The sequence below is a fragment of the Chelonia mydas genome, chromosome 2 (assembly GCF_015237465.2).
Source record: "Chelonia mydas isolate rCheMyd1 chromosome 2, rCheMyd1.pri.v2, whole genome shotgun sequence".
NCBI classification, from domain to species: domain Eukaryota; kingdom Metazoa; phylum Chordata; order Testudines; family Cheloniidae; genus Chelonia; species Chelonia mydas.
In genome coordinates this window covers 64,414,925-64,441,383 of record NC_057850.1, presented here as the reverse complement: position 1 = coordinate 64,441,383, position 26,459 = coordinate 64,414,925, and the positions used below count along the sequence as shown (strand labels likewise).

At 38.9% G+C, this 26,459-nt stretch overlaps 1 protein-coding gene and 1 long non-coding RNA gene across 6 annotated transcripts in view; one reads left to right on the top strand and one right to left on the bottom strand.

Annotated features, from left to right (window-relative positions):
* Positions 1-26,459, bottom strand: part of TOX (thymocyte selection associated high mobility group box) — a 268,267-nt gene that overhangs the window by 201,263 nt on the left and 40,545 nt on the right. The window lies entirely within an intron of this gene.
* LOC122464465 lies at positions 3,033-23,613 on the top strand. The gene is made up of 4 exons (XR_006288514.1): positions 3,033-3,267; positions 21,831-21,944; positions 22,816-23,010; positions 23,084-23,613. It is a non-coding gene; the product is annotated as an uncharacterized LOC122464465 (long non-coding RNA).

The following is a 26,459-nucleotide window of genomic DNA, read 5'->3' as shown; positions in this document are numbered from 1 at the left end:
TCAGAAGGATAGATTACTATCTAAAGGTTAGATCTCCAACGTTTCTACAGCTTTATAAATGACACAGTTGAGGAATGGCATGTTTACATAACTATAATGCCTTTAGCTTTTTTAATAATATAGAAAGCAAATGGAACATCCTAGTTATGAACTTCCTGTGGACAACTGCATAAGCAACACTTCGATAAAAATGTGAAATAAAATTATTACTTTCAGCTATATTCTACCCTCATTTCCATTTTGGAAAAATCAAGGGAATAATAGACTCTTTTTTTGTACATTGGACAGTAACTTTGCTAACAGAATCATCCGTTTTTTCCCCTAGCACAGTTATATAATCCATGAGCTTATACATAAAAAATGTGTTCTCGAAGTCATTTCTTGTGGCTAGTTCCCAAGGTTGGGCCATAGAACTATATATACTTGCCCATGCTTTGGGAAGAATATTATTTTACTGGTGTAAGAATGACAGTAAAGACAATTTGACCACACTAAACTATATATCCTAAAGAAATACGTATCATAGTTAATGATTTTCCTGGTGATCACTTATATTCAATATGCTATGAAAACAGTATCTTAGCAAACCTTGAATTTTATAAAGATGTAAGGTTCTGAATTAAAGCTTTGGAGAACATACTTTTTTTCTTATCAGCATACAAATAGATAATAGCTTGTTTTTGGCAGGGATTCTTTAGTGCTAAAGTACTTTCCCCCTCAGGGTATCATACTGTCATTTGTTTTTATTTTCAAAATGAAAACAAATGGCATTGTAACTCCTAAGGGTGAAAAAGACTTCAGCCTGTTTTTTTCTCTGCACTCTCATCTATTCATTTTGAGTTAGATGGAATATAGATACAGTTTTTTCCCCTTTGGCTTCTATTGCCACAAAACGTATTCACTAGCTGTACAGTAATTAACAGCTCTTGACTGGAAAACTGCCAACATGTACAACGTGACACTCATCCTTTGAACACTAACAAAGTGCATAAGTAATTTATGTTGGATTAAATATCCCTAACAGGGACCCTTAAGTAACCCAATCACTTTAAACAGGCTCCACATGTATGCTCCTGTGCAGTGAAAATGTCAGACAGTGATAACCCACTAATAGCACAATTCTAACTATATTCCAGCCATTAGCATTTTATGACATCAATCCTCATTAAACCTGGCAAGGAATAAGATACTAATGTTTCCCAATTTTACAGCCAAGGTGGAAGAGAAATGGAGAAAATGTAGACAGGTGCTGTCCCCCAAAAAGGATTAACATTTTTTTAAAACATGGTTGCAATTTTCTGTTAGTACCTTTGTTTGCATTGAAAGAGAGACAACAAAGAGGTAAGGGCTACAAGGACCTCAATGGAATCCAGCCAAGAGTGAAAGAAAAGACTGGTATTTCAGCCATTGTACTCCCTGCTAAAGCACTGTGCCAACTCATCTTCCAACCCATTATATGAAATTTAATTTAACCTGCTATGCAATTAATTCAGATGTTCAGCCTATTTTTCTCATGGCAGAATCCCTCACACAATGCCTTATTTAAATATTAATCAGTCCTCTTTCAATTAGGACTAATTTGCTTCACAGGGTTTCTCTCATCTTCTGATTGCAGGAAAATGGAGGTAACTTGCAACGTTTGAGGATAATTAACATGGTATTTTTATAATACTGATACATCAAATGGGACCTTAATGAACCCCGCTGATTCCATTTAGTAAAGCATGCCTCAAAGTTATAATCAAGAGGAAAGCCATTGCCATCTGTTTAAAATACTAAGGAGCACAATTTAAACACAGAACAGTTATTTCTCTAAACTGTCTATTGTAGGGTCTACAAAAGTCATTTTTTCATACAAACTAATTGCACAGCATTTAAATTGGAACCTTTTATTACATATATCCAAACAGTGGTATCCAAAAATTTAGAGGCCCTCCTTAATTAAATGTTGACAACCACAGAGATAAGTAATGTTTGTTAACATTAATTTTTAAAACACGCTGTGCAGTTGTTGCAAAGGCAATACAAGTAAGTTTTACCACATTTTAATGAACATAATATTTAATGTACTATTGCATAACGCACGGAGAACATATTTTTAATAAAATCTATCCCCAGCCTTTGTAAAACTGAAAAATAAAGGCATATGCTGTTCATTTGTTAGTTACTAAGAAAGGCAAACAAGTTAACATTTACACATGACCAATTGCTCACAAAATGTTCCATCTGCTGCAAAAAAGGTCGAAGTTCATCTTTCTTATGTTTAGAATTTCTCTAGTGTTCCTAGGTAACTGTAGTCAAAACCCATGTGACAGAGATATCAGACCCTGACTTCATTATGAAAAAAAAAAAGTATTTCACGTGAAACAATAGCAATGAGTCATATTAGATCAAAACATTTACCTCAAATGTTTTATAATACCATATGTTTAAAAAGTTAGTGCATAAATGTTGAACTAACTATACAAATTACTAACTTTTTATAAAGGTCCTAATGCAATCATATATCTGATTAATTAAAACTCTGGTATTTTACCCTGTTTTCTTGTTTAAATCTACTCTCCTTAATATGTGACTACAAGAAAGGAAATGGCATCACTTTGTAAAATGTCAAGAATTTACTTTAAAAGAAAATGCTTTTGAAAGCAAAAAATAATTGTTTGTGAATACTTTGCAACCTAGCTTTTTTTAATTAAAAAGTAGCTAACCGGCAGCTCCACCCTCATAGCAGGTTAAATTACAGTGGTGCAGAGGGGATTTACAGCAGCCTGAAAAAAGGAAGTGGAGATTCTGTTGTTGTAGGGGAATCTCCTGGAGGGATAAACTAGTGTAGCCAGCTCTACAGCCACCCAATCCCTTCCTGTGCATGGGGCCATTCTGGGGTAGTTTGGAAGAGCTGTTCTCCAGCATTCCTTGGCAAACAGAACAGCATAGGGGATCACTTCAGCCAGTGTTAATTGCAAATAAAGAACTTGCATCATGGCCAGGGAATCAGGATTAACCCCAGATAATTATCTGATGGGGATACAGAGAAACAGATTTTAAGCAATCTACCCAAGGCTACATATACTTTGGCAGAGCTGGGACTAGACCTCAGGAGTTTCTGGCTCTCCATCATACTGAATTCTGCAATTTATTTATTTATTGAAGGCAAAACTCTCATTTGGATTTTACAACCGGATCTTTGTTGCTGCTGGAAATGTTGGAGACACTATTTGAATTGAGCTTATGAACATGAGAAGAGGCATGGAGTTAAGCATCTAGAGAGTTAAGTGGAATATATGCCTGGCATGAACATAATAAGCCACTAAAGAACAAATATCAGTATCCAGGAGGGTAGTCAGTTTCTTTGCAAAATGTAGGCAGGAATATTCTGGTCACTGTTGCTACTTGCATATCTAGGGCCTATTTTTAGGAAGTGCTAAGTATCTGCAGTTCCCATTGCCTTCAAGTGGGGTTGTGAGTGATCAGTACTCCAGGCCGTTAGAGGGCTACTTAGCTTGTCTGTAAAGCTAAGGCTGTGCACCACTTTGACAATCGGTGGGGATATGTCCTTGATGGGCTAGTCAAGAACTATTCCAGTTCTTTGAAATGGTATGAACTTCCTACCTGCCTCCACTCTGAACTGTGTTCAACTTGTGTAACCAGCCTTTTATCCAGGTGCCTTTTACTTTAAGACATCTTGGTGACTGAACGGTCTGCTCTTGATTTGAATGATACACAGTTGAATGTCATCATTACGCTATTAGCATTTTAGTCCATGCATCCTGATTCCTCTGATCTGATGTAGATGTTTACAAAGGAAGGGAAAAAAGATTAACAATTTGGAACTCCATATGTGAGAGTTCTTGTGATGGAAGAACATTTGCCTACCACAATGCTTTAGATGTGTCTGAAGGGGAGGAGTAGAACCAGCTTGCTGTCTGTTGACACCTGCTACATGATGCAGGCAGGTCACTAGCACCTGGTGGTCAAGTATTTCAAAGCCTACTGACAGATCTATAAGTATAAACATGGAGGTCAACCCCTCTGGCCATGAGGGGGTCTGCAATTTGTACAGCCAGCACCATGTCAATTATGTAGCCAGATCTGGTGGAAACCATGTTCACCCATGATTTGTTCTCCATGACTTTTCACAGGAAGGTTATATTGGAAATAAGATGAGAGTTTTGCAATCTGTGGCTTTTTGAGTAACAAAAAGCAGCTGTACTTTTTAATTTTTATTTATTTTTTTGCGTGCTTCAGGATGACTTCTAAATTCACTTTTCAGAGTGAGTTGCTGATGATTTGGTCAATGTTGTTCTCAGCCTGCAACACTCAGAAGGGACTTGAATCCATCTCAGATGTGGTAGCATGAACAGCCCTGAATGCTTTCAGACTAGATGATCACAATGGTCCCTTCTGGCCTTAAAATTTATGAATCTATGTATGTGATAGTTCCAGTGGTCTCTATTTCATAGATTCTATGGCAGAGGACAAGGATCTCTTGGTTTCCTTCAGAGAGCTAACACAGGCTTGTAGGAGTTTCTTGTACTGTTGGTAGCTCTTGTGTCACTTGATCTGCTGTTCCCCGCCTTCATCTGGCACAACACATCCATACACTATGGAGGTGCGCAGCAGAAGGTGGTGACTGGGAGCCAGTATTGTGAAGAGTAAAGACTTGTAATGTTGAATTGGATTGTCCACAAACTGAGTCTGTGGTTGGGGTGATGTTTACTGTCACTGTCCAGGCATTTTGAACACTTACTAGGGTCCATGAGACCTTCATGCTAGTAGATCCATTTTCCAGAGGGGAGGATGGGAAACTCTGACTTTTTAAGAAATGATAATAAGAGTAGATGCCACACCCTTGAACTCTATACCTAGGCTGTATGTGTCCAGATGAGTGGCTGGATCCAGAGAAGACCTGAGAGGACACCATGGTTTTCACATAATATAAGACATCCTGAGCCCACATGTCAAATTCATTATCCACATAACTTTTGAAATCTCCCAGGATGATGGCTTTTGCATTTCCAGTCCCAGACTCAACAGCAATTCCATAAACTCCATCTGAAGCCTGTGAGAGAAACTGGGTGGCTTTTACACCAATAGGATTCTCATGTTTGCTCTCCACTTTCATTTGTTAGCTGAGACCCCTTGAATGAGCATATCTACCTAGTTAGTTTAGCCATTATGGCTTTTTCCTTAGAAAAACTATAACTAGATGTGCTGAAAGAGGTACGTTGTTAAGAAAAGTATGCCACAGGGAAAAGTCCTCTGTGAGTAAACTGCTGCTAGTTAAGAGTGAAGTGTGGATGACTTTTAAAGGAATTTAAACTGTATCTCTTTCTGTGACCTGCTGCCAAAACATGAATTGGAATATTTTTAAAAGGAATAATCATATTGCAGATTTAACTAAAAAAAGAATTAACTGTAACCTTAATTAGTATTTAATTTCAGTCAGGTCTGTTGATATGATCTGTTTCCTGAAAGGCTAGTACTACCGCTCTTTAAAACAAAATTTAAAATTTGAATAAATTAGTAATGATAGGTTTTTATAAATATAAGTTATTTTCTTCCAGAAGGGTTCCAAACCATTTTACAGACTATATAGCCCAATCCTGAAGACTTAACTCCTATCTTTTTCAGGCAAAACTCCCAATTTAGTCAATTGGAGTTTTTATTTCGTAAGGATGTCAGGATAATGTACTGGTCTTTTATTATTATTTTATTATTATTATTAATTTAATATGCATAGCATTACTGAAAACAATTTAGTACAGGAAGTGATTAATACTTTATTCAGTTAAAACTACTAAGGAGAATTTTAGGTAGGTAGAATATAATTAGCCAAATTAGAATTTGATTATGATGATCAAAGTTAATACCCACAGGGACTGATTCAGGCACAGATGGAGGTTGAAACCACCTCTGATGTAACTCAGAACAACTAAAAGACTGCTCTAAATTATGCCAGCTAGACAAGTGCTCTAAAGATCACTCTGCTGGGCAAGGATCCCTGAACCACATCCTGTCCAAACTTCACCCCGGTAGTCACACCCCCAGCAAACCTCCAGAATACCCCTATACCTAAGGACCAGGGACAGTGGGTGGCACTGAACCAGCTTTTTGCCACCAGGGGATACTCATGACATAAGAGAAACCCCTTAATTGTTCTTTAAGGGCAGCTCTCCATCTTCTTTGTCCTAGGGCACAAGGTCCAGTCCAATATACATTGTTATACTTTTTAGATGTCCTTTAAAGAAAGGTTGTAGATACAGTTGCTCTTTGTTGAGGCATCAGTAGTTTAGCTCTTAGACTCGTGTGATTTTCTCAGCCACCAACAGAACTCTACCTCAGAACTTTACCAGCAGAACTCTGCCACATTATAGGTCTATCCCAAACAGCAAGGCAAATCAGGAAAGGGGTCCAACTCTACATTTAACTCAAGTCAGCTGTGCCTAGGTATAATTGAGATCTGAAATTATTATGTGAATGATTCATGCCACAATATTTAACTTTTGTACTAAAAACGTGGTTGGTAACCATTATATTTTCTTTTCTGTTTCCAAAGTCCATGTAATTGTTTATATGTGACTTTTCCCCCCAAAACACACAATGTTTCACTTCTAGTTTCCATGACCCTATTGCTAACCCAGTTGCACTAATGAACAACCCCTTAGATAGCAAACAAGTTCACACATATAGTATAAGAAAATAAAACCAGTTAAATTAATAGATTTCATTTTCAAACTTCCAAGGGATTATAAACAACTGTGAGTAAAAACTAAGAAAAAATACCAAGACACTCATGCTTCAGAAGACAAAAATTCTTTAATTTACACACAGCTATCAAGAAAGATGGATCGGATCACAGCCACTCACTGTGTGCAGCAAAACAACTCATGCCAAAACTGTGAATAATTAACAGATTTGAAAATTTAAGTACTTATGGCCAATCAGACACATTTGGCAGAGGTGAAAGTTGCTTGTGTTAACTTACAACTACATTCTCCTGCAAATACACAATTGCCCGCCTGTCCCACTTTTCCTAAAAAAGGTAGCTTTTAAGTGCATCTTCCCAGATGCAGAAAGGCAATTCTGAACCACCAGAAGAGACAACAGAACTATCTTCATTCCATATGCAAGTGTCAGAGGATTTTTTTCACCCAATTGAAATCTATATTGTTGCCAGAAGCCACCACATTTGAAGGGGATCAGGAGGCCTAGTTCTTCCTATGCTGATGAGAAAAGCCATCTTTTTTGAGAGAGTTACAGAATTTAATTGATTAAGTACTTCTAAGCCTGATGCTCTTTCCTGGTCTTTAGAGACTGGCCAATATTTCATCCATCCATCATAAAGCGTATCCAGTAAGACCCAATTTAGGGATTGTCTCAAGGAGGATACCTTCGTAAAAAATATTTCTATGCCTACCAATCCTTGGAAAATACGTAAGCGCTATTAGAACAGGAGTAAAGAGTAGCTTAGATATTTCATTTTGTTATTTGGGCATATGATATAATTATACAATTATAGAAAATAGATACAGAAGACCAGTCAAGTAAATTATTCCATATCCCTTCCAATATAATATTGTTAGAGAATATGGCCCCTTCTGCCAAGAAAAAAGCCCAGAGTGGTGGAAAGGGGCCCTAAAAGCCCTGGTTCCAGCCCAGGGAGGATTCCTTACAGTGCAGGCACTGTGGAAGTCAGCAGTAATGCTGCCCTCCGACGACTCCTTTCAAGCCCTGGTGTTGGATACATGCTGGCCAGGGCTGGTCAGGGAAGCTGTGGAGACTCCAGGCAGCTGTGGCCCATGGAACAGGGCAGAGAGGCTGCCATAAGTTAGACAGGTTCCCAGGTCTTTCTAACTTTCGGTGGACTCCCCTCCAACTCCTGGAGCAGGCTAGGCATAGAAGGGTGCAAAGATGGTTTAAATCCACTTTAAGTGTCCACCCCTCATGGCTGCAAATTTCACCCTATAAGTATAGAGAAGGTAAATCTCCCTTTGCTCTTTTTCATCCTATTATTCTTTCTTTAACTTATTTAGAGTGGTCCATCAAAAGTAATCTTCCTTCTTAACACTTCACACAAATGTAAACCAATCAGATTACTAGGTCATTGTTAATTATACAAAACTATACATTCAGATATTCCTTTCTTATACAGAGACTCTGAAGAAGAATTCTTCTGATTATTTTGGAACATTTAACTATTATTCTGTTATTTACTTAGTTTGTGTAATAGTGGTAAAAAGGTTTCTTCACAAATTCCTGCTGCTAAAAACAAATGTCAATTTTAAATTCTGAAATAATTTCTACACAATGCTTGTAGCCACAGCAATGTAAGCCTGGTTTGAAGGTGTAAAGAAAATAAATGTAATATTTGATAGCTGCACCTTGTTTTCAGAGTACTAATATTGGAGAGGGCATTTCACCTCCTTGATGTCTAAATGAGCAATCAGGTTCTGTTACTTGCCAAGGTTAGGAAATGCCAATGGGCAAGTTATAAAGTCAAAGCTCTGCCCATTCCATTTTGCCAAAATAAAACTGGCAACCCTATTTAAGAAGAGCTTAAAATGTCTGCCTAAACTATTTGTATGCAGTGTAGTTGTAGCCATGTCAGTCCCAGGATATTAGAGAGACAAGCTGGGTGAGGTAATATCTTTTACTGAACCAACTTCTGTTGCTGTGAGAGACAATCTTTCAACCTGAAGAAGAGCTCTCTGCGACTCAAATGCTTGTCTCTCACAGCAACAGAAGTTGGTCCAATAAATCACCTCCCCCACCTTGTCTTCATTTCGGTCAAATAGTTAAGGCAGACTGATAACAACCTCAAACAATGTTTATTATAAATTAATCCACAGAAAAAGGACATAGCCACATGCTAAAAAATAATCTAAGCCATAATGTTTTCAGAAGGTAAAACAAGAAACAGGAATATTTTGAAATATTTTGTTAAAAGCATTCTTATTAAGTCCACTATAGGAAGAACAAAAAACAAAAATGAACACTAGTTTCTAACCTTTCTGGCTGGATGAACCTAGAGAGATCCAAAACCTCTTTTGTATTCGTTGAGAAACATTTGTTGAAATTCTTTTTTGTTCATCTTACACTGGGTTGCTTTACCATTTACTTCAACTTACAAAACTTACAAAAAAGCTTTGTGTTGCACTGCAATATCACTTACTTACTTTGAAATGTATCTGATTTTAAATGAGTGCATATTGTGTGCCTTGTAGTAGATACGCATTTCAAAGGTACCAGTAACACTTAAACCAAATTAGAATTAGAAACTCCGATAGGCAAAACCTGAAACTATGTGGCCTTTCCTTTGATAATATATAGTATTATTTGATATTACTCAATTATATAATTTATTATATAATGATATCTCATTTTACTAATTATGAGGCAACACTTGAAAAGACTTTTGCAGCAGCAAAAACACTGTATTTCTGTTGTGCTGGCAGGGGAAGCAACAGTCAAGACAGGAGTGAAAATGGTGATGGGCTGGAGACATGCCCAGTGAATTTGTATATGTCATGAATCTACTGGTCCAAATACAGCACAAGGAGGAGCAACTAGTTGTGTCTGCCATTCCTCTTCATACCTTGAAGCATGAGCTGACAGCTAACTGCAGAGCAATTTTACTCTGTGTTAAGATTCAGGAACCTATCCCTCTAATCCTAAAAAGAGTCTTTCATCTATGAATCTTTTCTGTGTAATATTCTGAATGCATGGTTCTGTTACACAGTGTGGGTCTGATTCTCAACCTATATTCATTTTGCATTAGTAGTCTTATTGGACCTGATTCTCCTCGCATACCAGTTTTACACCAATGCCGTGCCATTGAATTGACTGGCGTTTCCCAGATTTACACCACTGTATGAACAGAATCAGGCCCACGGACTTCAATGGGAAACTAAGCAAACAGGACTCAGAGTTCTATAAAAGTGAGCTCTTTCCCAGGATTTAGCCCTATTTTCATAGTATAGTAAAAGTTGTGTTATCTGGAGCTCTACCAACCAGAAAGCTCTAGGAACTGGCATTTGGGGGTGCTGGATCCAGACGGCACTCACCTCAGGGGTTTCCCCACAAGTGACGACATGTTCCTGCTGCTTCTAGGAGGAATGGCCACAAGTACTGGCTCCGCAGCTTCCATTGGCCAGGGACCGCGGCCAATGGAAGCTGTGAAGGCGATGCCTGTTAGCGGAGGCAGCACACAGAGCCACCTGGCCACGCCTCCACCTCGGAGCAACAGGGACATGTCGCCGCTTGAGGGGAGCTGCCTGAGGTGAACCCTGCCCAGATCCAGCACACCAAAACCCCAGTCCTGAGTCCCCTCCCACACCCAAACTCTCTCTCAGAGCACATGCCCCGCACCCCCTCCCATGCCTCAACCCCCAGGCTTGAGCACCCTCCCACACCCAAACTCCCATCCTCTTAGTTAACCGGAATTTTTTACTTAACGGCACCCCTCCCGCATTCCCCCAACATGGCAGATAACGTTTCTATTGCAGTACAGTCATTTCAGGCTAAAATGTAGACAGATAAGCCAGTACATGAATTATTTACCTTCCAAACTAAAAAATCTTTTTGTTTGTTTTAAAAGAAAGATTTGTTCTGTTGAAATAAATCTGGTTTAAGTTTAACAAGCACAGTTTTACTGTACAAATATATTTTCTGTATATCAGGAATTTGTTACAAGGAGAGGGTATTTCTGGAGTACAAAACAGCCTAAGTAGAAGGGTTACTTTAAAATTCCATCTACTGATAGTTTTCCAATGTCTAAATTTTATTACAAAGTAAAGACATTGCTATTTTAAATGGAAAAACATTTATAGTTACATACTAAAATCTTGCTTCTGAGCAACTACCACAAAATTAGGAACTGTAAGGTAATATTTTGGCAATGCATTAACGTAATTATAGAACTCATGTAAAAAAAGAAATATATGGATAAAGAGACTGCTAATGGACTATAGATATTTTCAGCTCCAGGTCAGTAAAAGCTAAAATTTACTGCTATATAATGCCTCTTCAGTGGCCTATGTGAAATGAGTTGGTGGTCTCAGGCTGCCATACACTTAAAACTTAGACTGACATAGCTACAGTTTTCAAGGGGGTGAAAAATCCACAACTCTGTCAATGCAGCTATGCTGACCTAATCCCCATTTTAGATGCAGCTAAATCCTAAAACCTAGCTACTGTCGCTCTCTTCTGTCACTGTAGTCTGCATCTACTCTATGGGGTTATGTTAGCATAGGTATGGCACTGTAGCTATGCTGCTACGGTCCCCGTAGTGTAGACATGGCCTCCGTTATTGTTAGTAGTAGTATTGTACTACCAGCCGAAAACCTTAGTCAAATCAGGCCCCAATCAGCAGGTGTTTTCTGCTGCAGAAATGGACAAAGTCCCTGCCCAGAAAAGTTCCTTGAAAAGAGAGATCTTCGTATCACAAAAATCACTATCCCAGATGGCACCTGTCTTAGCAGAGTAGCGAAGGACTGAATGGGCATGGAGCTGAATTATGCTCTAAATTCTACAAGTGGTCACTCCAGAACAGGGTGGCTGAAGCCCATGAGTGAGGCAGTGCGTGAAAGTTTGTTTCACTGTTGCCACGTGGTTCTGTGGATACGTAGAGGGATTCGCTTTCCATGTCTGTCAATTTTTATGAGCCTTAAATTTACTTTAACAGAAACACTAATCTGATGTCTGGCTTGAAAAGAGAGGTAAACTAATAAAGTATGACAAAGTTCCTCCTCTGCCTTGGTGGGTCCTGCATTTATTGGCGGATTTGCTCACCTCAGAGATTCACGGCAGCCTTCAGTTGGGCCACTTTCATGGCTCAAATCTGCCGTTCACTCAGTTAGCCTCATCACTGGCCAGCATGGGGAAAGGAAGAAGAACAATCCCTGCAGTCTCTGCTGATCCACCTAGTGGATCGGGGAACAGGCCAGAGACCTTCCCCTCTGGTGGAACCACAATCCAGTTCAACTCCTCCGGTATCAAGTAGGGAGTTGGGGGATGGGGGGAAACCAGGCCCGCCCTCTACTCCGAGTTCCAGCCCATGGCCCTATGGATTGCAGCTGTCTACAGTGGCTCCTGTAACAGCTGTGTGACAGCTACAACTCCCTGGGCTACTTCCCCATGGCCTCCTCCCAACACCTTCTTTATCCTCACCACAGGACCTTCCTCCTGATGTCTGATAATGCTTGTACTTCTCAGTCTTCCAACAGTACGCCTTCTCACTCTCAGCTTCTTGCGCCTCTTGCTCCCAGCTCCTCGCACGCGCACCACAAGCTGAAGCGAGCTCCTTTTTTAAAAACCCAGGTGCCCTGATTAGCCTGCCTGTCTTAATTGATTCTGGCAACTTCTTGATTGGCTGCAGGTGTTCTAATCAGCCTGTCTGCTGTAATTTTTTCCAGAAAGTTCCTGATTGTTCTGGAACCTTCCCTGTTTCCTTACCCAGGGAAAAGGGACCTACTTAACCTGGGGCTAATATATCTGCCTTCTAATACTCTCTTGTAGCCATCTGGCCTGACCCTTTGACAAAAGTTAACACATATGTTGAGAGGACCAAGCAAGCGAGTGCTCCCCATGTTAAATATTCACCCACGGTGTGCCCTAATGTCAATGTGATGATTTTAGCATTTTTACATACACGTACAGTAATGAAGCTAAAAAAATCAAGATTTCCCATATATTTCATAAAAAGAAAATAAAACTGAAATTTCTATTATTCTTAAATTATGTAACTTGCAGTTTAACCTAAATCTGCCATATCGATTTGCAAACTGTAATCAGTTTTCTCTTTTAGTGTAATGTATACTGAAATGGTTAATTGATCAGTCAGCTGTTAACAATTGTTACTCAGGCTGTGCCATGAGATTATGTACTCACACCGAGAATCAATGGTAATTAAGTAGTTAATCAACGAAAACACTCTTTAATGTATACAAAGCCAAAAAATGTTAATATAGTTCATAAAAATACATTTGGGCAGGGAGGGGATTTTTAGTGAAATCTCCAATCTTTTCAGTGTAATGCTCAGAAACATACTTTCTATTTGTAATGCAGACTAAATACAGATGGAACTAAATATTAAATCAACACATTACATTTAGATTGAAAAGCTAAAATCTACATTAGTCACTGTATCCTGTGGTAAAAAATGTCCTTTATCTGAATAAGATAACAAAAGCAAACTGATATCCAAGCAAACTTAGAGGGGACTGGAAACAACAGTACAATGGAACATAGCTATCTGTTTCTGTAATCTATAAATTATTTTAGATCAGATGTGAAAACATTTCTGTAGTATTTCAAACAATAGTTTTAAACTCCATCGGAAAAATATCATCCTTAAATGTGACTCCACTTAAGTCTTTGGAGTCATACAGCGGACGAATTCTTGTGCATTTTATACCGGCGCCTTCGCTTACTGTATAGTCAAATCACTTCTGTGCATTACTAGCTCAAAAAATTATCTGTTTTCGTGAAACAAAGAAAGAAAATTCAGCAGATCAAATCAAGGGAGCATTGGCTAAATTTATTTGCACTTCTTGAAACAGAAAAAATCCAGAAGACTTGCTGGCACATGGCTGCAGTTCAAATTAGGCTGTAAGTTTCAGAGGGCTGATCAGTATATATGTTTTATTATATATATTCACTCCCACAAAAGTAATATTATGTGTCCCGGGGAAGCTTGACATGAATAATTTCTTAAACCTTGTATTGATCTTCAAATACTTTAAAGCAAAGTTGCTTGACAACAATTCACCTCCTTGGATCATTACATATTGCCAAAAAACATCCTAACAAGCACAGAGGCTCTTATAATTTCCCACACTCAGTGATACTTAACATAACTTTCCCAACTTTCAGTGGATACGACCACAGCTAATAACGTCATAATGAAGTCATAATTATGTTGACTGAAGCCAGCTATGTATCTGAAGGCCAGATTTACTGCCAAACATTGTAAACTTCTTTGTGCTCTCTTGAAAACCCATTAACCATTACCAGAAATGAATCAACCTTTCAAAGTAAGACTTAATTAATTCTGCATACATAACATCTACTTAACTTTAGATTCCTTTGCAATTATTCTCTAAAAATATTGTGTTAAATGATGGATTTTACTTCAGTATTCACTTTTGTGAACTCTGGACCAAATCCTTTTGAGCCTTCCATTGACATGAAGCTAGAGCTGGGCAAATAACTAATTTTTTAGCTCTTTTCAATTTTGAGCTTTTTTAAATATTAAAGGAAATTTCTACATAAAAAAATTATTTCAAAACCAAAAAATCAATAGGTTTCATTTTAAAATTTCAAAGCAGAACATTTTGATTTCTTTTTTTCATTTTTTTTCTCCCTCTAAACTATCAATTTGGCAAAACCAACACAAACAAACATCAAACATTTTGGTGGTGTTAAACTTGCATTTTTTTTTTTTTACAGAAAAAGTTTTGGTCAAAATTTTTTGCACAGCACTACATGAAACACCCAAAATGCCATGATCTGCTGGAAAGTAGAAACTGCACAGGAAGACACTGCAGCCCTCTGACTCTGCCTTTATACTTGGAGCTCGAGGTGTGATTCCCAGCTCGATATACTCTATCTTTAGCATGCTGGCTCGATGAGACCTAGTGTTAATATGTCTCCTCAAGCTGGGAAGCACATACCCAGTTCCAAATGCAGATATACCCTGTGTTGCTATAAAGCCAAGCTGTAGGCAGTGTAGTTGTGGCCGTGTTGGTCGCAGGATATTAGAGAGACAAGGCAAGTGACGTAATATCTTTGATTGGATCAACTTCTGTTGGAGTGAGATGCAAGCTTCTGAGACACACAGAGCTGCACAGCGGTTCTCCCTGCAGGAACACAGACAATGGCACTGAGCAGAAAAGGAAGTAGAGTGGAGAGACCAATGGATCCAGAATTTTAGCAGATTGGCCACAAACTTCTAACGGGAATGGGCACAGCTGGATGAGATAGCAGCCGCTGCATCTTCTGCCTCCAGTACTGGAAAGAAGAATTCCAACACTGGTTGGTCCTCTACTCAAGCTTTTTGTGGAAAACCAGAATTTAACCATAAGATACCACGCTACCTTAGCTGAGTATTAGTCATGAATGCTGGCAGTATTGTTGTAGCCAGATCAGTCCCAGGATATGAGAGAGACAAGGTGGGTGAGGTAATATCTTTTACTGGACCAACATGTACTGATGAGAGAGACAAGCTTTCAAGCTCCACAGAGCTCCTCTTCTTCTTCTATTTCACCAATGAAAGTTGGCCCTTTAAAAGATATTACTTCACCCACCTTGTCCTTCTATTAGTCATTAATACAATCCTAGCATAAGGAATGAAATGTGCTCATTTCACATTAAATATATTGTATATAGCTGTTATAGCTGGCTTTTGCCATTTGTTTTCTCCAAAATTCACTGTATATTTTAATATAATTAGTATTTTATATAGAATCGTAGGACTGGCAGAGACCTCCGGAGGTCATCTAGTCCAGTCCCCTGCACTCAAGGCAGGACTAAGTATCCCCATCAGGTGTTTATCTAACCTGCTCTTTAAAATGTCCAGTGATAGAGATTCCACAACCTCCCTAGGCAATTTACTCCAGTGCTTAGCTACCCTGATAGTTTGGAAAGGTTTCCTAATGTCCAGCCTAAACCTCCCTTGCTGCCATTTAACCCCACTTCTTCTTGTCCTATCTTCAGAGGTTAACAAGAACAATTTTTCTCCCTCCTACTTATAACAACCTTTTATGTATTTGATAACTGCTATCATGTCCCCTCTCAGTTTTCTCTTCTCCAGAATAAACAAACACAGTTTTTTCAATCTTCCCTCACAGGTCATGTTTTCTAGACCTTTAATCATTTTTGTTGCTCTTCTCTGGACTTGCTCTAAATTGTCCACATCTTTCCTGAAATGTGGCAACCAGAACTGGACACAATACTCCAGTTGAGGCCTAATCAGCACCAAGGAGAGCGGAAGAATTACTTCTCATGTCTTGTTTACAACACTCCTGCTTACAATACATCCCAGAATGATGTTTGCTTTTTTTTTTTTTTTGTGTTACACTGTTGACTCATATTTAGCTTGTGATCCACTATGACCCCCAAATCCCTTCCCCAGTACTCCTTCCTAGGCTGTCATTTCCCATTTTGTAAGTGTGCAACTGACTGTTCCTTCCTAAGTGGAGTACTTTGCATTTGTCCTTATTGAATTTCATCCTATTTACTTCAGACTATTTCTCCAGTTTGTCCAATCATTTTGAATTTCAATCCTATCCTCCAAAGCACTTGCAACCCCTCCCAGCTTGGTATCATCCACAAACTTTGTAAGTGTACTCTCAATGCCATTATCTAAATCACTGATGAAGATATTGAACAGAACCAGCCCCAGGACCAATCCCTGCAGGACCCCACTCAATATGCCTTTCCAGCTTGACTGTGATAACTACTCTCTGGGAACAGTTTTCCAACCAGTTACACGCCCACCTTAGAGTAGCTCCATCTAGGTTGTATTTCCCTAATTTGTTTTTGAAAGGGTCATGCGAGATCATATCAAAAGCTTTACTAAAGTCAAGATATACCACATCTACCGCTTACTCCCTATCCATAAGGCTTGTCATCCTGTCAAAGACAGATATCAGATTGGCTTGACACAATTTGTTCTTGACAGATCCATGCTGACTGTTACTTATCACCTTATTATCTTCTAGGTGTTAGCAAACTGATTGCTTAATTATTTACTCCAATATTTTTCTGGGTATTGAAGTTAAGATGACTGGTCTGTAATTCCCCAGATGTCCTTATTCCCCTGTTTACAGATTGGCACCACATTTGTCCTTTTCCAGTCTTCTGGGATCTCTCCCATCTTCCATGACTTTTCAAAGATAATCGCTAATGGCTCAGATATCTCCTCAGTCAGCTCCTTGAGTATTCTAGGACGTATTTTATCATGCCCTAGTGACTTAAAGGCATCTAACTTGTTTAAGTACTTTTTAACTTGTTCTTTCCCTATTTTAGCTTCTGATCCTACCTCATTTTCACTGGTATTCACTATGTTAAATGTCCAATCACTGCTAACCTTTTTGGTAAAAACTGAAAAAAAAAATTCATTTAGCACTTCTGCCATTTCCACATTTTTTGTTATTGTTTTACACCCCTCACTGAGTTATTAATATTTCCCTGTATTTTACCAAAATTTAACGTTTAAACTTCAAATGGAAACCCTACTTCCAGTGAATCATATGCTAGTATTTTTTCAGCGTCAGATATGTTATCCCCTTGTGTTCTAAACATAGACTTTTACATTACATCTCTCTCCAGATATCTCTTGCTTGCATCTAATTAATCTATGTCTTCTCAGGTGGAATGAACTGAATGGGTCATCAGAATTCATTATGTCAATCCATATAGTTGAAACAGTTTTGGTCGAATTCTGCTTGAACTGACACCCTGTGCAAACCCCTGGCATCAATCTAAAACTTTTATAAATCTCCAGGAGGAATAGTTTACCAATCGCAGGTATAGTGTGACAATAGACAGTAGAATTGAAATTCCATCCATTAATGTCTTTTTTTAATCAAGCAAAGCTAATAAAATGTGAGCGTTCTGCCCGTTAACTTCTTCTTTTAAGTGCTCTCAATTTTAAAAAAATATAAAAATTACATTCTCAATTTAAATACATTTTAAATATGATCCAAAGTCAGAATTAGGCAAAGGAAGTCTAGTGCTGGTTGAAGTTTTCATTTGAAACCTTTTTTTGATGAAAAATGGCTTTGTCAAAATAGAAATTTCCACATTCCAAAAATATATTTACAATTATTTTTGTTGTGTTTTCAAATATAAAAATGCTTTGGCAACCAAAAATTTTTTTAAGAGAGTGTCAAATTAAAAAAAAATCAGTTTGGGGGTTTTTCATTTGTTAATGAAAACCTGAAACTTTTGAAGAAAAATTTTGGAAATTTTGTGTGGAAACAAAAATATTTCCCAACTAGCTCCATCACAGTGCCTCAATGCTAATGAAACCTTATGTTCTTCTTTTATGAATACACCTCTACCCCGATATAACATGGTCCTCAGGAACCAAAAACATCTTATCGTGTTATAGGTGAAACTTGCTTTTGGCCTCGAGCATTTCTGTTATTAATACAGTATTTGACAAAAGAAGTTTTATTCTTGGTGTTGTTTTAGAAAGGGTGCATCTGATATCATCCTTTATATCAAGCCCGGGGTCAGGGCTTGCAGCCACCCGTCCCTGTCTGGGTCGGGGCCCGTTATATCGGGGTAGAGGTGTATATGCAATATAATGCTGTGAGAAGCAAGTTTTATTTTCAGATGACTGGCCACATATTTTATCTGTACTTTCCCAATTAGTACATCACAGGTACACTGTAGTTTAGGTTATACATGCAGGAAATGTGCTCAAGTGAATTGGTATGCATAGACTTTCACATAAAGGCCATGATTCTTCTGAATAATGGGTATGCAAAACTTTTATGATTTAAGCTCTGTTCTCGCTACATGCCAGAACCCCCACTGATGTTACTGAAAACAGAAAAGCACTGAAGAGATATGCTGTGTAGACTGAAGAGGAGAATGTAGCCCACAGTGTTTCATTTAATGCAGATAATACTCATTCTGTTGCTGACTAACATTAGGCTCTACTGAAATGTAAACTCAGTCATACTCAACCACCATCTCACCATATAATCTGGGGAAATCCCCCATTCTTTATCGCTTCTTAATATGTTCGATGAATAAAGACAGCCAGCAGTCCTTTGTAAAACCCCAGTGTCTGAAAATCCCCTTCATTAGGCTAACATACAGTACAGAGATCAATGAAACACATGGTTTGTGTTTGCACACATTCTGAAGTAAACCCTTCTCTTAGCACTGCACTGCCTTCAGCATCTCAGCAGGTTTGTCTAGGAAATATATTGGCCTGCCCTGACTAGAAAAAACATAAACCATCATTTTGACTGTTGTTTTCATTCCTTTTATACTGACCAATAATTCAGCTTTCTTGCATCAGGCAATGCGGCTTTTATAACATGGTTTGTTTTGTACTGGCATTTTTATACCATTTTTCTTTAAATGTCATGTATCTCAAAGAGCTTTACAGAAAGAATTATTGCACTAGAACAACCACTTCCCTTGTATGATATGGAGCACATGGATCAATCTGTAGGTAGCCATGAGAGAAGGAACAAGATTGTGTATATTTGTGGATTAACCTTTGGAGCTTTAGGATACAGGACAGAACCACCTCCAACTGAAGGAAGGTAGGCAGTGACCCCAGCTTAATGGCTCATATGAATGTTATCTACAATAACACAGCATCACCTCATCAGGTTTCCTCTAAGACTATTTCATCCCAAGAGTTAGTGTGGGACACAAGGATTGAGCCTCTAATCTTTATCAAAGAGCCTGACATATACTCTCATGCTCAATTATGTGTTCAGACATGAGCCCTGTTCTGCATGGTGTTGAGCATTTCCTAGGAGTAAGTGGAGTGTGGCAAAAAAGTGGCATTTTTCAGCATCTTGGACAATCAAGACCAAAGTTTTTGCTCTCAATTCAGCATCTTTAGAGATTACTCTCCTCTGAAATGAGACGACACAAAATCAAAAGTCTAGCTACACAGTGCTTGGGTTATTTGAATATTGGCCGATTTCCTATTCGTTGTGTTTACTGCTCAATATATTAAAAAAATTCCACAGAAATCCCCAGTGTTTTTTTAAACTGCATATTCACAAAGCTAATTTATTTTAATTATTAATCAAATACTTGTATTATAATAGCAATACATGATTTAAGATATAATTAACTCTATTATAAACATTTCTTATGAATAAACATGAGAAAGGTGTTTATTAGCATATAGAAGCCATTAGAGCTCTGTGTACAACTCTGCTATCATCATCCCTTCTAAAACAAACAGTTTTTAAACTGCTCAAATACCAAATTCACAGTATTGGCCTGTGTTCATGAAAGCCAGTGACTAACAACAGTGATTTTCTTCTGTTTACCACTGTCTTTAATGCCATGTAGCACTGTTATCATTACAGTTTATACTTTTGCTCTGATAAACTGAATGTATGGGGACACTTTCTGTTCACGGTTACCCCATATCCATTATCCCTAGTAACGAAGAGTATGTCCATTGACTTCAAATTTTCTTGGATTACCATGGTATAACAGACAGCAGAGTTTAGTCCTTCTTATTTATCAATCACAGAGTTTTGTCACCTAAAAGGAAGGCTAGATGAAACTTTCATAGAACTGGGGGCAGAGTAAAACTTTGTTATTCCAGTAATGAGTTCAGTAAACGTTTCAGGGGGGAAACATGTTGTTCCTAAGAAAAACAAAAGTTTTGTAATAAGAAAGACAACTTAAAACTGGGAGAAGCACTGTGACCACAAAACCAAAACAAAAAGGTTTCAAACATATTGTAGCACAAAATAGAGAGAGGTTTTGAACTGTCCACACTAAATTAATGGATACTATGAAAACTGATCTATCCCATGATGTTTAATTTTAAAATTTTATGGACTGCAGGTTTCCAGATCCTTAAAACAGAACAGTGCCATACAGCTTGAAAAGTTGATAATAAATTACATCCATCCCATTGTTCACTAAGGCAAACATGATGCACAATAACATGATGAGGTATAAGCACTGGAAGATTATAGTCCCCAGATGTGATACCTCAGAAAAAGTATATAATATCCACTTTTCCCCACTGATGGCAGGCAGTTTGCTAACACAGATAAACGGGAATTCAGAAAACCAAGACATGTTCTTTTAGGGACTAATCCAAGGCCTGCTGAAGTCAATGGAAGTCTTTCCAGGGGCAACTCAGGAAAGGAATTCTCACTCAAGAGCTGTAATTCCTTCACTGGCCCTCCTGTTGTTCATGGGATGGAAGAGGTGGGAAAGGGGAATAATTTTTGCTACCCCTTTACCAGGGACTGATTATTTTCCTTTCTGCTCCCGCCCTGTGGCCCAGCTCCACACTCTCTGCCTATGGGGTGAGGGAAGCAGTGGCCCGCTGAGCCATGCAGGGAAGGGGGAGTAGGGGCATTACATCTCCTTACTCTTCTGTGCATCCATTAAGCAAATGACAATCTTGTCCACACTATTAAATATCTAAGTGTTAAATATATCTTGAGGTATTTTTAAAAAATAAAACACCTCTCAAATTAAATAAAACTTGTGTTGCTCGCTGCTATTTATCTATGTTTGGGAGGAAGTATTTGGGATATGTAAACTTTGATTAGCATGAGACATTTCTGGAAGCTTAAGCTGAGCAAGAAGGCAGAAGTTGAATTACACAGAAGCACATCACCAAGTCATTTTCAAGAGTACTTAAACTTAGAACACTTAAAGAAATGTAGCAAATCTAAACGTGATCTTTGACATGTTATTATCTAGGTAACATGTAATAATGGATCATTATTACAATTAAATGTAATAAAATCCTTTCAAAGGGCTTTTCCTCCAGTAGCCTACTGGCCCTTGTAATTCTGATAATGGGGGTTCAGGTTTTGGTGCCATGTTCAGGTTGGCATTGCCTTTGAAGTCTAATTTCTTGTATGCATATATCTTAGTAAAGTCTCACCTCCCCACGCCACTCTCATAGATTAGTTTCCTAAGACAAGGTATATTCTACAAAGTGGGTATATGTGGCTAATGTAATCAGTCAAAATACAATTTTAAAAATGGGTATGTGGAATATGAAAAACAAAAGTTGCGCACCCTTATATTCCTTATGATGCAATCTTGTTAGATTCACAAGTTAATCAAGCTTGTGCCTGTTCTAGGTGACTTCCCAGGAAGCCATGGTGCTGCGGGAAACAATGCTGATGACTGAAGAAGTGACACTCTTCCCACTTGGCCAGTATTTTACCATTGGTGTTAGCACTGAACCCAGCATGGTGTGTTATGGATCATTGTGCAACTGAAGATTGTGACTATTTGTAATAATTAAAATTGATCTTTTAGGGCGTGATCCTACAATCCTTTCCCATAAGTAGTTCCCACAAACAATAGTGAAGAAAATACAAATAGTATATGAATAAGGATTTCTAAAAGTGGAAGAAATCAGATGTGTAGGGGAGAGGGAATTTGATGTTCTGTGGGCAATTTAATTTTGTTTTCATATTTATGGCAGTGGCACCTAGAGCCTTGGAAAGGTACCCTTTTAAACAAAATTGTGTACTCTAACAATACTACTGATATATGAATATGATAAATACCCCATATCCAATTGAAATTACAGGGATCATTTTAGATAGCCAAAGTATAATTTTCAAAACTGAAATTTGGCAAGAACAATGGGATTTAATTTCCTACTCTACAAAAAGGAACCATTAGAGCATTATCTCTTTATTTGTTAAACATTGATAATGTAGATTATACTGTACATAACACTAATAAAGACAGTCTCTTCTCCAGAGAGTTTACAATCTATGGTCCTATCCTGCAACGCCTCATTCATTTTTACTCACATTAATAATTTAATTAACAGGACTAGTTCCAGTATTCTGGTCAAATTTCAATTTGGATAATTACATTTTATCTACCTCCAAATCAGCCTGTAATTTCAACTGGACGTGGTTTTCCCTGTGTCCTATTCTAGAATGTTGTGCACTATTAAACAACTGTTGTGTTTCTCACCAGAGATGGCTGCATTTCAGTGGTATGTGGTAGGTGAACTGATCCCAATATATAGTTTTATAAGCATTTTAGGAGCTGAAGGGATGAAAAATGCTGTTTAATTTTTTTTCTCTTTACACAAACTCATAGGGGACCTAAACTCAAAGGCTTTGATGGCTATTTTGGATTTCACTGAACCAGAACAGTGGGATCTGCTATCCTCATTTCTCTTGATCTGTCAAGCATCAACTGAGTACTGTCCATCAAAAGAACAACTCACCTTTCTCCACTACCACCTAACAAAGAAGGAATAGATCCAGGAATAGATCAAGACCTGTGGCTGAGGTAAGAACTAAAGAACTTAGTGCTATTGTATTGTGCCAATCTAAATCTAAACTAAAAATATTTTATCTCCCAGTTGCTGCAATGAAAATATGAATGTTGAAGAAACTGTGGATATCCCAGGACCATTCAAGGCTGAACGAGAGTGCTACATGTTCTTCTGGGAAGATAGGAACCATCCCTAACCAATAGGAACCAGCCTGAGACCATCAAACTCCTTTCACAGAACCCACTGACGTCACAGGATGGTAACCGTCTTCAGGAATTACTGAATGGAATTGAACAACCAATACTATAAGATTGGTGGGAGAGGAGGAATCTGGTGAAATATTTTACCTGTTATAACTCACAACAAAAACAAGTTTTGCAATCCATACAAACAGTAACAATACCAGGATTAAAAAAAAAATCTCACTCAAAGGGGTTAATGCGAATGTAACCACTTTCACCTAATTAATCACAGCCACACAAATGAACAGGTGCAAGACTATGCTCTTAACCTGCCGTTCTAACAAACTGTAAGAGAAAAACCCCTGAAATCGCTCATAAAAAGGTAAAAAACTTAACCTTTAATCTGCACTAGCTAAGTAAATACACGCAATAAAAGAGAAAATTTTAACTCTGACTGGACAGTGATTCTGTTTTACCGTGTGGTGAATTTTATCTTCACATATAGATATCAAGTTTAAAAAAAATATTATCCAGTACATTTAGCAATGCAGTACTTTCATCAATTGTAGTTTGTTCACAGGCATCTAAATGTAGATTAACAGAATGTTAAGAAAATTATAAAGGCATACAGTTATTGTATGGTATATGATATTTTTCAGTTTTATAACATGAAACTCAGTTATCCAAGACAGAACTTGAGGGGAGATATGATTGCTCTCTATAAATATATCAGAGGGATAAATACCGGAGAGGGAGAGGAATTATTTAAGCTCAGTACTAATGTGGACACAAGAACAAATGGATATAAACTGGCCACCAGGAAATTTAGACTAGAAATTAGACGAAGGTTTCTAACCATCAGAGGAGTGAAGTTTTGGAATAGCCTTCCAAGGGAAGCAGTGGGGGCAAAAGATCTATCTGGCTTTCAGATTAAACTCAATAAGTTTATGAAGGAGATGGTATGATGGGATAACATGGTTTTGGTAATTAAATATTCATGGTAAATAGGCCCAATGGCCTGTGATGGGATATTAGATGGGGTGGGATCTGAGTTACCCAGGAAAGAATTTTCTGTAGTATCTGGCTGATGAATCTTGCCCATATGCTCAGGGTTTAGCTGATCGCCATATTTGGGGTTGGGAAGGAATTTTCCTCCAGGGCAGATTGGAAGAGGCCCTGGAGGTTTTTCGCCTTTCTCTGTAGCATGGGGCCCGGGTCACTTGCTGGAGGATTCTCTGCTCCTTGAAGTCTTTAAACTACGATTTGAGGACTTCAATAGCACAGATATAGGTGTGAGGTTTTTTGCAGGAGTGGTGGGTGAAATTCTGTGGCCTGCGTTGTGCAGGAGGTCAGACTAGATGATCATAATGGTCCCTTCTGACCTAAATATCTATGAATCTAAAACATTACTTGCCTACCAGTTGAAAGTTTTCACATTTTCTTTATTCCAGTCAATCATTTTGAAAGCTTGCATACTGGACGTTTATTACCATAGACCATCTTATCTTAACCACTTACAACATTACACTGTAATCAAAGAGTCCAGAAAATCCTACTTTTTTTCATGGGCGTGCGTAGGGAGCATGTTCCATGAGTAGCCCTGCCATACAATGTGTCACAGACAGACCCCTCAGAGGAATATTTCCCTTTCTATTTCCCCCTTGCTCTGGGTGTGTGGTTGGTGGGAGTAATTTACTACATTTTTCCCCAGGCCCTGCAACAGCTGTACTGGAGCATTAGGGTGGCAGAGCCAAGGCTCCACCCACCCACAAGGTCTCCTTATGCCTCTGCATGGGCACATAGTTCCAATCAAAAGCCCTTATTATATCAGTGCTTTTAGATTCTTTTAGAACAGTGGTTCCCAAACTAGGGGCGCCGCTTGTTCAGGGAAAGCCCCTGGCAGGCTGGGCGGTTTGTTTACCTGCCACGTCCACAGGTTTGGCCGATTGTAGCTCCCAGTGGCCGCGGTTCCCCGTTCTCGGCCAATGGGGGCTGCGGGAAGCGGCATGGGCCAATGGACGTGCTGGCCGCCCTTCCCGCAGCTCTCATTGGCCTGGAGCAGCGAACTGCGTTTAGTGGGAGCTGCGATCAGCCAAACCTGCGGACGTGACAGGTAAAAAAAACGGCCTGGCCCGCCAGGGGCTTTCCCTGAACAAGCGGCAGCCCTAGTTTGGGAACCACTGTTCTAGAACATATAGTGAAAGTCTATCTTGTAGATATTTTTTAGAGGAGGAGGTAGGATAGGGAGAAGGGTGTGGTCACCTACTGTAAATAACTATAGTTCTTACTATGGCTCACAGTGAGGTCAGTGGCAATTTTGTTGAAATAAAAACTACACAACATCTAGGATGCTAAAAATGAAAGACTACTCCACAACCAGAATATACACTATTGTCACTGAAAAGCTATTATAGAGGGTATCACTGAACAACGGGTACTGCACTCTTACCATATCCCCCATTACTTAAAAGTCAATAACTGTATTAGTCATTATTTTTCAGTAAGTACCACAGTTAGTTTTTAAAATGGTATGAAGTGCAGTTTACACAAATCCCTGAAAATTAGAGCTTTGATACTATTGAAGATAGGGGCATAATTCTTTAGTCTTTGTGCACTCAGAACTCCCACTAAAACCAATGGGAGTTTTGGATGCAGAGGAACGCTGGGCTAGGTTTCAGCATGTAAACAGCTGTAGCATGAAATCATGACAAAAGCATAATTCATAAGGTCTTTGAGGGAAGTGGCCCAAAATACTTCAAAAAGTGCTTCTACCTTCATGAGGACAACATTCCCTCAGAGCTATGTTCCTCTGGAACTATGAAGCTGTACACCGGGGTGGCCAACCTGAGCCTGTGAAGGAGCTAGAATTTACCAATGTACATTGCCAAAGAGCCATAGTAATACATCAGCAGCCCCCCCATCAGCTCCACTCCCCGCTCCCAGCGCCTCCTGAGCAGCTGTTTTGTGGCATGCAGGAGGCTTGGGGGGGTGGGGGCGGGGAGGAGCGAGGGCATGGCAGGCTCAGAGTAGGGCACGGGAAAGGGTGGAGTGGGGTCAGGGGCTGTGGCAGAGCCAGGGGTTGAGCAGCAGTGAGGACGCCCCAGCACACTGGAAAGTTGGTGCCTGTAGCTCCAGCCACGGTGTCAGTGCCTATTCAAGGAGCCACATATTAACTTCTGAAGAGCCACATGTAACTCCAGAGCCACAGATTGGCCACCCCTGCTGTACACCTTAAACTTGTGAGAGCAACAGATGGGGCTTTCATGGAAACTGAGACAAAC